This window comes from Glandiceps talaboti, chromosome 13 (assembly GCF_964340395.1).
Source record: "Glandiceps talaboti chromosome 13, keGlaTala1.1, whole genome shotgun sequence".
Taxonomy (NCBI): domain Eukaryota; kingdom Metazoa; phylum Hemichordata; class Enteropneusta; family Spengelidae; genus Glandiceps; species Glandiceps talaboti.
Genome location: NC_135561.1, coordinates 7768879 through 7783731, shown reverse-complemented (window position 1 = coordinate 7783731; position 14853 = coordinate 7768879). Strand labels below are relative to the sequence as shown.

At 35.3% G+C, this 14853-nt stretch overlaps 5 non-coding genes across 5 annotated transcripts; all 5 read right to left on the bottom strand.

Annotated features, from left to right (window-relative positions):
• Positions 1-2937: 2937 nt before the first annotated feature.
• Positions 2938-3009, bottom strand: Trnam-cau (transfer RNA methionine (anticodon CAU)). Its single transcript has one exon. It is a non-coding gene; the product is annotated as a tRNA-Met (tRNA).
• A 1612-nt stretch (positions 3010-4621) lies between these two features.
• Trnam-cau (transfer RNA methionine (anticodon CAU)) lies at positions 4622-4693 on the bottom strand. The gene has a single exon. It is a non-coding gene; the product is annotated as a tRNA-Met (tRNA).
• Positions 4694-8053: 3360 nt separating this feature from the next.
• Trnam-cau (transfer RNA methionine (anticodon CAU)) lies at positions 8054-8125 on the bottom strand. The gene has a single exon. It is a non-coding gene; the product is annotated as a tRNA-Met (tRNA).
• A 1641-nt stretch (positions 8126-9766) lies between these two features.
• On the bottom strand, positions 9767-9838 carry Trnam-cau (transfer RNA methionine (anticodon CAU)). The gene has a single exon. It is a non-coding gene; the product is annotated as a tRNA-Met (tRNA).
• A 263-nt stretch (positions 9839-10101) lies between these two features.
• Trnam-cau (transfer RNA methionine (anticodon CAU)) lies at positions 10102-10173 on the bottom strand. The gene has a single exon. It is a non-coding gene; the product is annotated as a tRNA-Met (tRNA).
• Between the last annotated feature and the right edge of the window lie 4680 nt (positions 10174-14853).

The window sequence follows — 14853 nt, the reverse complement described above, 5'->3', positions numbered from 1 at the left end:
GAGTTGAAACCGTGTTGTGTTTCATTACGGGTATCATTTATGGCAAGGGGGTGACAGCAAATGGCGGAATTTGCTCCATACATGTTAACGGTCCAACGACATTGACAAGGCTCTTCAAACACATTTCAAATTTAGAATTCTGATATTAGAGCGTAGTAGAAATCCCGTGTAGTTTGCAATGACGTCATATCATGGTTGTCCGTCATTGGAATTATGATATTTTGATATTTATGATCTATTCTAACTCTGTTTCATTGTTAGATGGGACAACAACTGTGCACTTGGCAAGGCCATTGACTGTTGCTCCCAAGGAAGAGGGCTTAGAAGGTATGTTGATGTATGTGTACTCTCTCTCTCTCTCTCTCTCTCTCTCTCTCTCTCTCTCTCTCTCTCTCTCTCTCTCTCTCTCTCTCTCTCTCTCTCTCTCTCTCTCTCCCTCCCTCCCTCTCTCTCTCTCTCTCTCTCTCTCTCTCTCTCTCTCTCTCTCTCCCTCCCTCCCTCCCTCCCTCTCCCCCCCCTCTCTCTCTCTCTCTCTCTCTCTCTCTCTCTCTCTCTCTCTCTCTCTCTCTCTCTCTCTCTCTCTCTCTCTCTCTCTCTCTCTCTCTCTCTCTCTCTCTCTCTCTCTCTCTCTCTCTCTCTCTCTCTCTCTCATTCAAATAATCAATTGTCATATGGGCGAATTCAGTGACGCTACACGGCTTTGCACCAGAATTCTGTTCTACAATACACTGTAACTTTTCATCTTTATTTTTATCCTTATGTTCCATCTATTTTTCTTGATTTTTTTTTACAGGTTGGAAGGTGGTACTTATTGTTATAGGTTCCATTGTATTCATGATTTTCCTCAAAGGTTATTGGAACAAGCATTGCACTAAACGTAGTTCCAGCAATAATACCGTGACTTCAGCACAGCGAAATAACCCACGAGCCAATCATGCTGAGAATTTGAGTCGACGAAATAGCGCCCCTAGTGGCGTGGGACGAGACAATATAGCGGCTGATCTATCGTCTGAGCACAGTCCTAGCCAGGGAAAGCAAACAACCCAAAATAGTGAGAATGGCGATATCACCGAAGGCTTCTCGTCCATTGTGGCTGCTGCCATGAAACAGTCAAAACCGAGCACAACAAATCTACATGAAAGTCAAACAGCTGCTACGTCATCTGCTCGAGCTCTCGACAATGAAATACAACCAAGTCCAGCTTCTGAACAGACTTTGACAGAATTTGACGTATCCGATGACGACTCTTCCATCGAAGAAGTCTCATCCGTTGTTGTTAGTGCCACGGACCAGAATTCTAACCAGAGTGGTAGCCAATTCATCAACGATCGGTATCCTTATAATCCGTATCACGTGACTTTTGACGCAGAGGCGCCACTCCCACCACTTCCTTCATATAATGAACTCTACAAGGATGCATGATATTGTAAAATCAGGTGCAGTTGTATCTGTACATTCTGGTGCTTTTTACAATATAACAAACTACTGGTATACTCTGACTTGATACCTTTTAAGGTATTCTTACCTCTTTTCGCGATGGTCGAGTTATTGTAATGGTGTTACTCCTAGTACACATCTTAAGCTACGCCAGGTTCCAGCTGGGTTAACTGGAGCACATTCGGACGTAGTACAAATGTGTCGGATCTGTTGAAATATTTCTGATCTGTGGGAAGTGTACCGGTTTTACATTATTAATAAGAACGAAATTGATAGGAATTGGACAACACCACACTCTCAACAAAACCCACCGCTAACTACGTGAGTCCACTTGTTAAAAAAACACTCATCAACCAGATAAACCATAAAACAGTGGAGAGAAAGATTCTCTCCAGTATCTATGATATTTCGAAAACAGAACACAAAAAACAGAAACAGTAACAAACACATCATTCGTATTAATTGATACCATTTCATCATATGTTAAAAGTACACGCAATTTAACATAACAATGCCTATTTATCATAATTTAGAAACAAGTTTGACAGTGCAATACTTGGGACCCATTAGTGAAGAGGATACAGTCCCCCGAATTATATGAGTTAGAAATGCATGCGTTCGGAACATTATTTACAAGTGAGATTGTGTATGTCTCATCACTGTAATTCATTTGTTGGATGCTGTGAAGTAAACAAACCGTTATTTTATGTGAGTGATCGTGAATTTAAATTTGTTCGCTGTTATCATGCCTACATTCAAAAAATATTCTTTTGTCAAACCAACTATTGAAGTTCTTTCATTAACTTCAATCACATCATCTCAGGTACTCATCTAGAGTATCAGCGTCAAAGTAGTACTGAAACCTGTGTATTTCATTAATTTAAACTTCCACACCTGGTTCCTATGATCACATTTCTGGTAGCAATGATACAAGTCTCGGAGTGTTCGGTTTGTAAGTTGTTGATTTTGCATAACTCTGGGATCATGTTTGGTCAGAGTTGTCTAGAATACCGTGCATGCTTTGTAAAATACTTAGCAAAACGTTCTGAGTCACATACTCTCCAATTACCAGGTAAATGAATGCTTGTAATAATGACTTGAACATATCGACCGTTTTAATGAATCACAGGTGAACTTGATGTGTGTAAAACATTTTACGTATTGTCTTGGACAGCTGTTCGTGAATATCTTATTTTTTTATATGTTAGCACAGTTTGTGGTGTTAATGAAAACGTGTTTTTTTTTGCTTTTGATTTTGTAGCCGTATTTTTTTCCAAAATAAATAAAATTTGTAAAATTGATTCATAATGTGTGTTCCACTATTCGTCATCTCATTTTTTTGTCTGTAAATGAATACCAAGAAAATGATCAACCAACTAATGATTAATTTCATTATTGACTCACTCTGTACCACTTTAAGGTGCCGTCATACCATAAAGATCTTAGATAAAGTACATGACGTATTAACAACAAAAAAGACGAAGTTAAAAGTTAAGACTATAGCAGCGCCTGGTTTCGATCCAGGGACCTCTGGGTTATGGGCCCAGCACGCTTCCACTGCGCCACGCTGCTCTTCTTGTCACCAAGTCGTCGTACGCAATATTACTGTAATCGAAAAATTCTGATGCAATACATAGAAATGATTAGCAATACTTGTGAAGTGGATATTTTCAGATAAACATGGGCAGCAGGAAGTTTTGTCCACACGAACTTTTGTCCGCAGATGAAATTTTTAATGATAAAATTCAAAAGAAAATGATGTAAAACGGCATAATGTCATCGTAGTTGTCGATTAGACAGGTAACTAGGTGTTTTGCACAAAGAAAGTGATCGATACATGTACACTTCTTCAAGTTATCGTTCAGCGATGTCGCCAGAGGGCGCAACTCACTAAGGGGCATTGTTTGGTTGTCGATCAGAGGCCTATATGGCTGATTCACACCAGAGACACTATAGGAGCAACACTTTTGAATGTGTTTCTTCTGATATTATTACCAATTGATAATTGGCAAGAAACAAACCACACTTAAAAGGTCAAAGTAGTCAAATATTTCCTAAACCTGTTTGTTAATTACAACATGGCAACTACAAACACATCATTCGTATTAATTGATACCTTTTCATCATATGTTAAAAGTACACGCAATTTAACATAACTATGCCTATTTATTATGATTTAGAAACTAGTTTGACAGTGCAATACTTGGGACCCATTAGTGAAGAGGATGCAGTCTCTCGAATTATATGACTTAGAAATGCATGCTTTCGGAGCATTATTTACAAGTGAGATTGTGTATGTCTCACTGTAACTCATTTGTTGAAGTAAACAAATTGTCACTTTATGTGAGTGATCGTGAATTTAAAATTTGTTCACTGTTATCATGCCTACATTCAAAAAATATTCTTTTGTCAAACCATCTATTGAAGTTATTTCATTAACTTCAATCACCTCATCTCAGGTGCTCATTTAGAGTATCAGCGTCAAAGTAGTACTGAAACCTGTGTATTTCATTAATTTAAACTTCCACACCTGGTTCCTATGATCACATTTCTGGTAACAATGATAAAGCTCTCGGAGTGTTTGGTTTGTAATTGTCACAATTTCGATCAACTATAAATCTTGTTGATTTTGCATAACTCTAGGATCTTGTTTGGTCAGAGTTGTCTAGAATACCGTGCATTCTTTGTAAAATCCTTAGCAAAACGTTCTGAGTCATATACTCTCCAAATACCAGGTGCATGAATTCTTGTAATGATATATCTAACTCTTGAACAATATATCGACCGTTTTAATGAATCACTGGTGAATTACAGAACTTGCTGATGCGTGTAAAACATTTTACGTATTGTCTTGGACAGCTGTTTATGAATATCTTATTTTTTTATATGTTAGCACAGTTTGTGGTGTTAATGAAAACGTGTTATTTTGCTTTTGATTTTGTAGCCGTATTTTTTTCCAAAATAAATAAATTTGTAAAATTGATTAATAACGTGTGTTCCGTTATTCGTCATCTCATTTTTTGTCTGTAAATGAATACCAGAAAAAAGATCAACCAACTAATGATTAATTTCATTATTCACTCACTCTGTGTCACTTTAAGGTGCCATCATTACACCATAAAGATCTTAGAAGTACATGACTTATTATTAACAACAAAAAAGACGAAGTTAAAAATTAAGACTATAGCAGCGCCTGGTTTCGATCCAGGGACCTCTGGGTTATGGGCCCAGCACGCTTCCACTGCGCCACGCTGCTCTTCTTGTCACCAAGTCGTCGTACGCAATATTATTGTAATCGAAAAATTCTGATGCAATACATAGAAATGGTTAGCAATACTTGTGAAGTGGATATTTTCAGATAAACATAGGCAGCAGGAAGTTTTGTCCACACGAACTCTTGTCCGCAGATGAAATTTTTAATGATAATATTCAAAAGAAAATGATGCAAAACGGCATAATGTCATCGTCGTTGTCGATTAGACAGGTAACTAGGTGTTTTGCACAAAGAAAGTGATCGATACATGTACACTTCTTCAAGTTATCGTTCAGCATTGTCGCCAGAGGGCGCAATTCACTAAGGGGCATTGTTTGTTGGTTGTCGATCAGAGGCCTATATGGCCGATTCACACCATAGACACTATAAGAGCAACACTTTTGAATGTGTTTCTTCTGATATTATTACCAATTGATAATTGGCAAGAAACAAACCACACTTAAAAGGTCAAAGTAGTCAAATATTTCCTAAACCTGTTGGTTAATTACAACATGGCAACTACAAACACATCATTCGTAAATTAATTGATACATTTTCATCATATGTTAAAAGTACACACAATTTAACATAACAACATAACATAACATAATAATGCCTATTTATCATAATTTAGAAATTAGTTTGACAGTGCAATACTTGGGACCCATTAGTGAAGAGGATGCAGTCTCTCGAATTATATGACTTAGAAATGCATGCTTTCGGAGCATTATTTACAAGTGAGATTGTGTATGTCTCACTGTAACTCATTTGTTGAAGTAAACAAATTGTCACTTTATGTGAGTGATCGTGAATTTAAAATTTGTTCACTGTTATCATGCCTACATTCAAAAAATATTCTTTTGTCAAACCATCTATTGAAGTTATTTCATTAACTTCAATCACCTCATCTCAGGTGCTCATTTAGAGTATCAGCGTCAAAGTAGTACTGAAACCTGTGTATTTCATTAATTTAAACTTCCACACCTGGTTCCTATGATCACATTTCTGGTAACAATGATAAAGCTCTCGGAGTGTTTGGTTTGTAATTGTCACAATTTCGATCAACTATAAATCTTGTTGATTTTGCATAACTCTAGGATCTTGTTTGGTCAGAGTTGTCTAGAATACCGTGCATTCTTTGTAAAATCCTTAGCAAAACGTTCTGAGTCATATACTCTCCAAATACCAGGTGCATGAATTCTTGTAATGATATATCTAACTCTTGAACAATATATCGACCGTTTTAATGAATCACTGGTGAATTACAGAACTTGCTGATGCGTGTAAAACATTTTACGTATTGTCTTGGACAGCTGTTTATGAATATCTTATTTTTTTATATGTTAGCACAGTTTGTGGTGTTAATGAAAACGTGTTATTTTGCTTTTGATTTTGTAGCCGTATTTTTTTCCAAAATAAATAAATTTGTAAAATTGATTAATAACGTGTGTTCCGTTATTCGTCATCTCATTTTTTGTCTGTAAATGAATACCAGAAAAAAGATCAACCAACTAATGATTAATTTCATTATTCACTCACTCTGTGTCACTTTAAGGTGCCATCATCACAGCACTATGAAGATCTCAGATAAAGTACATATTGTATTAATAACAAAAAAGACGAAGTTAAAAATTAAGACTATAGCAGCGCCTGGTTTCGATCCAGGGACCTCTGGGTTATGGGCCCAGCACGCTTCCACTGCGCCACTCTGCTCTTCTTGTCACCAAGTCGTCGTACGCAATATTATTGTAATCGAAAAATTCTGATGCAATACATAGAAATGGTTAGCAATACTTGTGAAGTGGATATTTTCAGATAAACATGGGCAGCAGGAAGTTTTGTCCACACGAACTCTTGTCCGCAGATGAAATTTTTAATGATAATATTCAAAAGAAAATGATGCAAAACGGCATAATGTCATCGTCGTTGTCGATTAGACAGGTAACTAGGTGTTTTGCACAAAGAAAGTGATCGATACATGTACACTTCTTCAAGTTATCGTTCAGCGATGTCGCCAGAGGGCGCAATTCACTTAGCGGCATTGTTTGGTTGTCGATCAGAGGCCTATATGGCTGATTCACACCAGAGACACTATAGGAGCAACACTTTTGAATGTGTTTCTTCTGATATCATTACCAATTGATAATTGGCAAGAAACAAACCACACTTAAACGGTCAAAGTAGTCAAATATTTCCTAAACCTGTTGGTTAATTACAACATGGCAACTACAAACACATCATTCGTATTAATTGATACCTTTTCATCATATGTTAAAAGTACACACAATTTAACATAACATAACATAACATAACATAACATAACATAACATAACATAACATAACATAACAATGCCTATTTATCATAATTTAGAAATTAGTTTGACATTGCAATACTTGGGACCCATTAGTGAAGAGGATACAGTCTCTCGAATTTTATATGACTTAGAAATGCATGCTTTCGGAGCATTATTTACAAGTAAGATTGTGTATGTCTCACTGTAACTCAATTGTCACTTTATGTGAGTGATCGTGAATTTAAAATTTGTTCACTGTTATCATGCCTACATTCAAAAAATATTCTTTTGTCAAACCATCTATTGAAGTTATTTCATTAACTTCAATCACCTCATCTCAGGTGCTCATTTAGAGTATCAGCGTCAAAGTAGTACTGAAACCTGTGTATTTCATTAATTTAAACTTCCACACCTGGTTCCTATGATCACATTTCTGGTAGCAATGATAAAGCTCTCGGAGCGTTTGGTTTGTAATTGTCACAATTTCGATCAACTATAAATGTTGTTGATTTTGCATAACTCTAGGATCTTGTTTGGTCAGAGTTGTCTAGAATACCGTGCATGCTTTGTAAAATCCTTAGCAAAACGTTCTGAGTCATATACTCTCCAATTACCAGGTGCATGAATGCTTGTAATGATATATCTAACTCTTGAACAATATATCGACCGTTTTAATGAATCACTGGTGAATTACAGAACTTGCTGATGCGTGTAAAACATTTTACGTATTGTCTTGGACAGCTGTTTGTGAATATCTTATTTTTTTATACGTTAGCACAGTTTGTGGTGTTAATGAAAACGTGTTTTTTGCTTTTCATTTTGTAGCCGTATCTTTTTCCAAAATAGAAACATTTGTAAAATTGATTAATAAATGTGTGTTCCACTATTCGTCATCTCATTTTCTATCTGTAAATGAATACCAGGAAAATGATCAACCAACTAATGATTAATTTCATTATTCACTCACTCGGTGTCACTTTAAGGTGCCATCATTACACCACCATAAAGATCTTAGAAGTACATGACCTATTATTAACAACAAAAAAGACGAAGTTAAAAATTAAGATTATAGCAGCGCCTGGTTTCGATCCAGGGACCTCTGGGTTATGGGCCCAGCACGCTTCCACTGCGCCACGCTGCTCTTCCAGTCACAAGTCGTCGTACGCAATATTATTGTAAATGAAAAATTCTGATGCAATACATAGAAATGATTAGCATTACTTGTGAAGTGGATGTTTTCAGATAAACACGGGCAGCAGGAAGTTTTGACCACACGAACTTTAGTCCGCAGATGAAATTTTTCATGATAATATTCAAAAGAAAATGATGCAAAACGGCATAATGTCATCGTCGTTGTCGATTAGGCAGGTAACTAGGTGTTTTGCACAAAGAAAGTGATCGATACATGTACACTTCTTCAAGTTATCGTTCAGCGATGTCGCCAGAGGGCGCAACTCACTAAGGGGCATTGTTTGGTTGTCGATCAGAGGCCTATATGGCTGATGGTCACACCAGAGACACTACAGGAGCAACACTTTTGAATGGGTTTCTTCTGATATCATTACCAATTGATAATTGGCAAGAAACAAACCACACTTAAATGGTCGAAGTAGTCAAATATTTTCTAAACCTGTCGGTTAATTACAACATGGCAACTACAAACACATCATTCGTAAATTAATTGATACCTTTTCATCATATGTTAAAAGCACACGCAATTTAACATAACATAAAATAACATAACATAACAATGCCTATTTATCATAATTTAGAAATTAGTTTGACAGCGCAATACTTGGGACCCATTAGTGAAGAGGATACAGTCCCTCGAATTATATGACTTAGAAATGTATGCTTTCGGAACATTATTTACAAGTGAGATTGTGTATGTCTCACTGCAATTCAATTGTTGGATGCTCTGAAGTAAACAAACTGTTATTTTATGTGAGTGGTCGTGAATTTAAATTTGTTCGCTGTTATCATGCCTACATTCAAAAAATATTCTTTTGTCAAACTGACTATTGAAGTTCTTTCATTAACTTCAATCACATCATCTCAGGTACTCATTTAGAGTATCAACGTCAAAGTAGTACTGAAACCTGTGTATTTCATTAATTTAAACTTCACCTGATTCCTATGATCACATTTCAGGTAGCAATGATAAAACTCTCGGAGTGTTCGGTTTGTAATTGTCACAATTTAGATCAACTACAAATATTGTTGATTTTGCATAACTCTAGGATCTTGTTTGGTCAGAGTTATCTAGAATACCGTGCATGCTTTGTAAAATCCTTAGCAAAACGTTCTGAGTCATATACTCTCCAAATACCAGGTGCATGAATTCTTGTAATGATATATCTAACTCTTGAACAATATATCGACCGTTTTAATGAATCACTGGTGAATTACAGAACTTGCTGATGCGTGTAAAACATTTTACGTATTGTCTTCGACAGCTGTTCGTAAATATCTTATTTTTTATATGTTAGCACAGTTTGTGGTGTTAATGAAAACGTGTTTTTTGCTTTTCATTTTGTAGCCGTATTTTTTTCCAAAATAAAAAAATTTGTAAAATTGATTAATAAATGTGTGTTCCACTATTCGTCATCTCTCATTTTTTGTCTGTAAATGAATACCAGGAAAATGATCAACCAACTAATGATTAATTTCATTATTCACTCACTCTGTGTCACTTTAAGGTTTCATCATCATACCATAAAGATCTTAGATAAAGTACATGACGTATTAACAACAAAAAAGACGAAGTTAAAAATTAAGATTGTAGCAGCGCCTGGTTTCGATCCAGGGACCTCTGGGTTATGGGCCCAGCACGCTTCCACTGCGCCACGCTGCTCTTCTTGTCACAAGTCGTCGTACGCAATATTATTGTAAAATAAATAAATTTGTAAAATTGATTAATAATGTGTGTTCCACTATTCGTCATCTCATTTTTTGTCTGTAAATGAATACCAGGAAAATGATCAACCAACTAATGATTAATTTCATTATTCACTCACTCGGTGTCACTTTAAGGTGCCATCATTACACCATAAAGATCTTAGAAGTATATGACTTATTTATTAACAACAAAAAAGACGAAGTTAAAAATTAAGACTATAGCAGCGCCTGGTTTCGATCCAGGGACCTCTGGGTTATGGGCCCAGCACGCTTCCACTGCGCCACGCTGCTCTTCTTGTCACCGACTCGTCGTACGCAATATTATTGTAAATGAAAAATTCTGATGCAATACATAGAAATGATTAGCAATACTTGTGAAGTGGATATTTTCAGATAAACATAGGCAGCAGGAAGTTTTGTCCATACGAACATTTGTCCGCAGATGAAATTTTTCATGATAAAATTCAAAAGAAAACGATGCAGAACGGCTTAATGTCATTTTCGTTGTCGATTAGACAGGTAACTAGGTGTTTTGTACAAAGAAAGTGATCGATACACTTCTTCAAGTTATCGTTCAGCGTTGTCGCTAGTGGGCGCAACTCACTTAGGGGCGTTGTTTGTTGGTTGTCGATATGGCCGATTCACACCATAGACACTATAGGAGCAACACTTTTGAATGTTTCTTCTATCATTACCAATTGATAATTGGCAAGAAACAAACCACACTTAAAAGGTCAAAGTAGTCAAATATTTCCTAAACCTGTTGGTTAATTACAACAATGTTCGACCAACTGTATCTCTTAGCCTGTCTCAAGCTGTGCTACAACTAACTACTATAGCAGAAGTTTCTCTATTGATCACAGTGTAATCTTTCACTCCCCGATGTTTAATTAGTGTACATTTCACCCGTGGAGTTCTAAGTAGAGTCTTCAGGATAGGGACACAGTGGGATATCTAATCTGGTATAATAAACAAAGTTGCAATATTGTATTGTGTTCTAGTTTCTAATGTAGCATCAAATGTTGTTTGTTTACCTCTGAGTACGAGTGAAGCCTGAGTGAGTGTAAGTGTCATATCTGTGTAGTGACTAGCCAGCCTTGGTCTTATATCAAGAATTTGTAGCACGGCTTGGGACAGGCTATAGAGATACAGTTAGTCGAACATTGTTGTAATTGCCCCTTTAAAAAAAGAAAAGTCTTTCACTGGCATTCATTCATTCAGTTTATATCAACATCAGGCCATGTGTGAGTTGTGTCATAGACCCTCCACCAACATGGAAACACATATACATGCAAGGAGAGTCAACAGAAAGAGATTGGGGCAAATGTGACGTCATCATCAAAGGTTCCCATCAACCTTTGTAGAAAATCTCAATGATTGAACACATTTAAAGTGTTGTATGGTTTCTTACATGATTTAAAAGTGAAGTAATGTCATCACCTAAAGTCAGACAGTCATCACCTGCTCCCAGTTTATACTAATGAGATTTATCTGTGATGTCTCGTTTGATTTGTGATTTAAGGCAGAATGCACTCCTGTGCAAATTTCCCAAATGAGTAAAGTTCTTTAAATCTCTGCAAACTTTACACACACACACACACACACACACACACACACACACACACACACACACACACACACACACACACACACACAGATAATGGAAGGACTTTGGCAGCTCACTTTGTTTTCAAAGAAAGCTATATTTGTTTTGTTTAAGTTGATAGCAGTAAAATACACCAGACTGGACTTTTCCTTTAAAATCAATACACATGTATTATGCAGCAGCCCGAATGGATCTTTTTTTTATATTCATAGCAGTAATCAATACACGTGCACTATGCAACATTCTAACTGGACTTTTCCTTTCAACAAACTTTCTCTGAATTGAATTTCCACTAATAGTAACCTTAATATCCACATAGAGGGTGGGGGAAGATGCGAAGAAACTGGGTAGAAATTACTAGAAATTACTAAAAAATACACACTTTGTATTGAGAACACAGTGGTACCACTTTATTAACTACATAGTTATCTTGACAAGCCAAAATCCAAGAATGAAGTTACATTCTTAATAAACTTCAACAATTAACATCTCAGAATTTCAGAAGTCATACAAAGGTGGGAGTAAAGATTGAGAGGAAGACAAAGTTTTAGAATTCATCAGATTACACATTTTCTCCATATAATGTAAGATTATATCAGTCTGCTGTTTTGAACAAGCAATCAATTTGATATTGGATTATTAACCAATTAACACTCAGTTAAGGATACCCGTCCAAAAGTACTGCATTAGACATCATTCCTCTTTATATAGAGACTGCCTAGTATGATTGTTTTTAACCCTTTAAAGCCTGACACCCTATAGTTAGGGTGTAATTACACAGAGTTACAGAAACTAAGTCATTAACCCTTTCAGTACTGAAAACTTTCCCGCCATTTTTTAAAGACAAAATTTCTTGTTAGTCTGCAAGTTTTGTTCATATATCAACTTGATTTTAGATTGGAATTAAAGAAATATTACTTCCTGATGATGTAGTATTACTACATTTATGAAACTGTTCATACAAATGGATTATCCATATTGTTTCATATTCGTCTCCAGTACAGAAAGGGTTAAAGGGTTAATAGCTCATCAGAAATGCGGGTAAATAAAACAGAAAAGGCAGTGCTAAAATCAAATAGCATTGACATACATCACAGATTTGTTATAGTCACACTATCTTCATTACTGCCTTTCAAAGCATGCTATTTGATGAAAACTTTGAAATATAGAAACCATCAAAAGTCTCTGCACTTGTAGAAATTGTTGTGGCTATAATAAGCACATATGTGTGTCACCGGTTCCTTGCCACAGACGCTACATCCTCTATGCATATCAAATGAAGGTTTCACATCTACAATGTACATGACTTTGTTCTAACTATTAGCACATATGTGTGTCACTTGTTCACTGCCACTGCATCATCTATGCATATCAAATACCTTTCATATATTTGGATTCTTTTCACCACACATTCCATGACAGAGGCTACATGAAATTGTAATTGCTGTGGAAGCACTATGGGGTAGTATATGCGATGATGTATACTAAACAGACACTAAAGCTATGAAGAAACACCACTGCAATACACAGACAATATATACTAGCTGAGGAGAAACATTAACAGTACAATTCACTCAAATGTCAAAAGTCACAACAGCAATATGAGCAACGTCCAGTGTGATAAACCTAAAGAGTCAAATGCCATCATCACATGCATGACATTGACACTAAAAGCCAAACAAATTCGTCATATGTATTGATGCTAATGGCCAGACTGTGATGTGATAGATATGGTATGCTACATAAAACGACCACAGGGGTCATATGTATTACTCAACTAAAGCACAAAGGGATTCTGAACAAGCTTTCAAAGCTAAAAATATCACTATAAAACCCATAAATTCAAACAGTATGAGGTAACACGATTCTCCTCTATCTATGACCTACAAGATATCTTTGAAACTCAATAAATAAACCTTACTACCCAAAACGATATATTTTATAAAAGGTCGAGCTATGTCTGAAGAGTGTAACTACTATGTTTGTTTTTCTTACAAACGGGACACTGACATGCATTTTGGTGAGAAAACACACATTTTGACCTTTAATATCTTACTACTGTACAATATTATATGGTTTTGGGTAGCCTGGCAAATTTGTTCCGAAGAATCAAAAATGTTCATTGCAGATCTGATATGAACCTACTCCCTCGCTTGAAACCATTCCTATAATTAATATATTTGTTAAAACAATAATCTACTATTAATAGTATTTATACAATTACTCCAATATTCACCTACTATATTATTTAATAATTTACAAATGTACATATGGATAATCTGAGAGAAACAGAACTGTATACGTAGACACTGCTGTCAACTCCATTGTATACTGACAAAGTAACTCTCTGAGCTAATTAACAGAACAAAAAATCACTCAATTTCAAAATGATATCTTTCAAATACCCTTCAAATTATAAGTCCATGTCAATTAAAGGAATGTGAATTAACATGGTTTGTTTAAAAGTATTTTCAAGACGTTGTTAAATGTTTTTGTTAACCAGACAAACACAGTTCATTTTATAAATATGATACTGCATGTGATTTGACAGTCGTGGAGACATTATTGTTTTAACTTTTACGATTTTGAAAGAATCTATAATAAAACTTTCAACATGTTTATTCAGGCACAACTGTGTTTGTAATACTATGACATACAGGAAAAGCTAGAATAACACATGAAAGTTGTCAGATTGAATAACATATACATTATACATACTTGTATGTAGGCATTTATACTTTTGTAGCACTGTTACACCATCCCCAGTTCTTGAAACACATATTGCAGATAAGAAAAAACTTAATTTTCTCAACAAATACAATATTTGAGAAAGTATTTAGAATGACAATGATATAACTTAATGCAGGAAAATGGAAATCGAACACAGATTTTCAAATTCACACAGTTTTTACTAGATGATCACTTACTTAAATTAGCTTTGATTAATTTGCTCTATCAGGTCATATTTTTAAAACTCCCTGCTACATGTACAGTGGTTTCAACTTCAAACAATTCATTCTAGTAGTCTCGTTTTGACCACCCCAACATGCAATATGGAATATATATATATATATATGTGTGTGTCTGTGTGTGTGTGTGTGTGTGTGTGTGTGAGTGTCTGTGTGCATGTGTGTGCTATATATATATATATATATATATATATATATATATATATATATATATATATATATATATATATATATATATATATATATATATATATATATATATATATATATATATATATATATATATATATATTCATATATATACAAACAGACATCTAGGCAAATATGATATAACACTTGTAACACACTTTTGTCCTTTATTGTGTTAATTTTAGTTTTTCTGCACAAATCATGTGT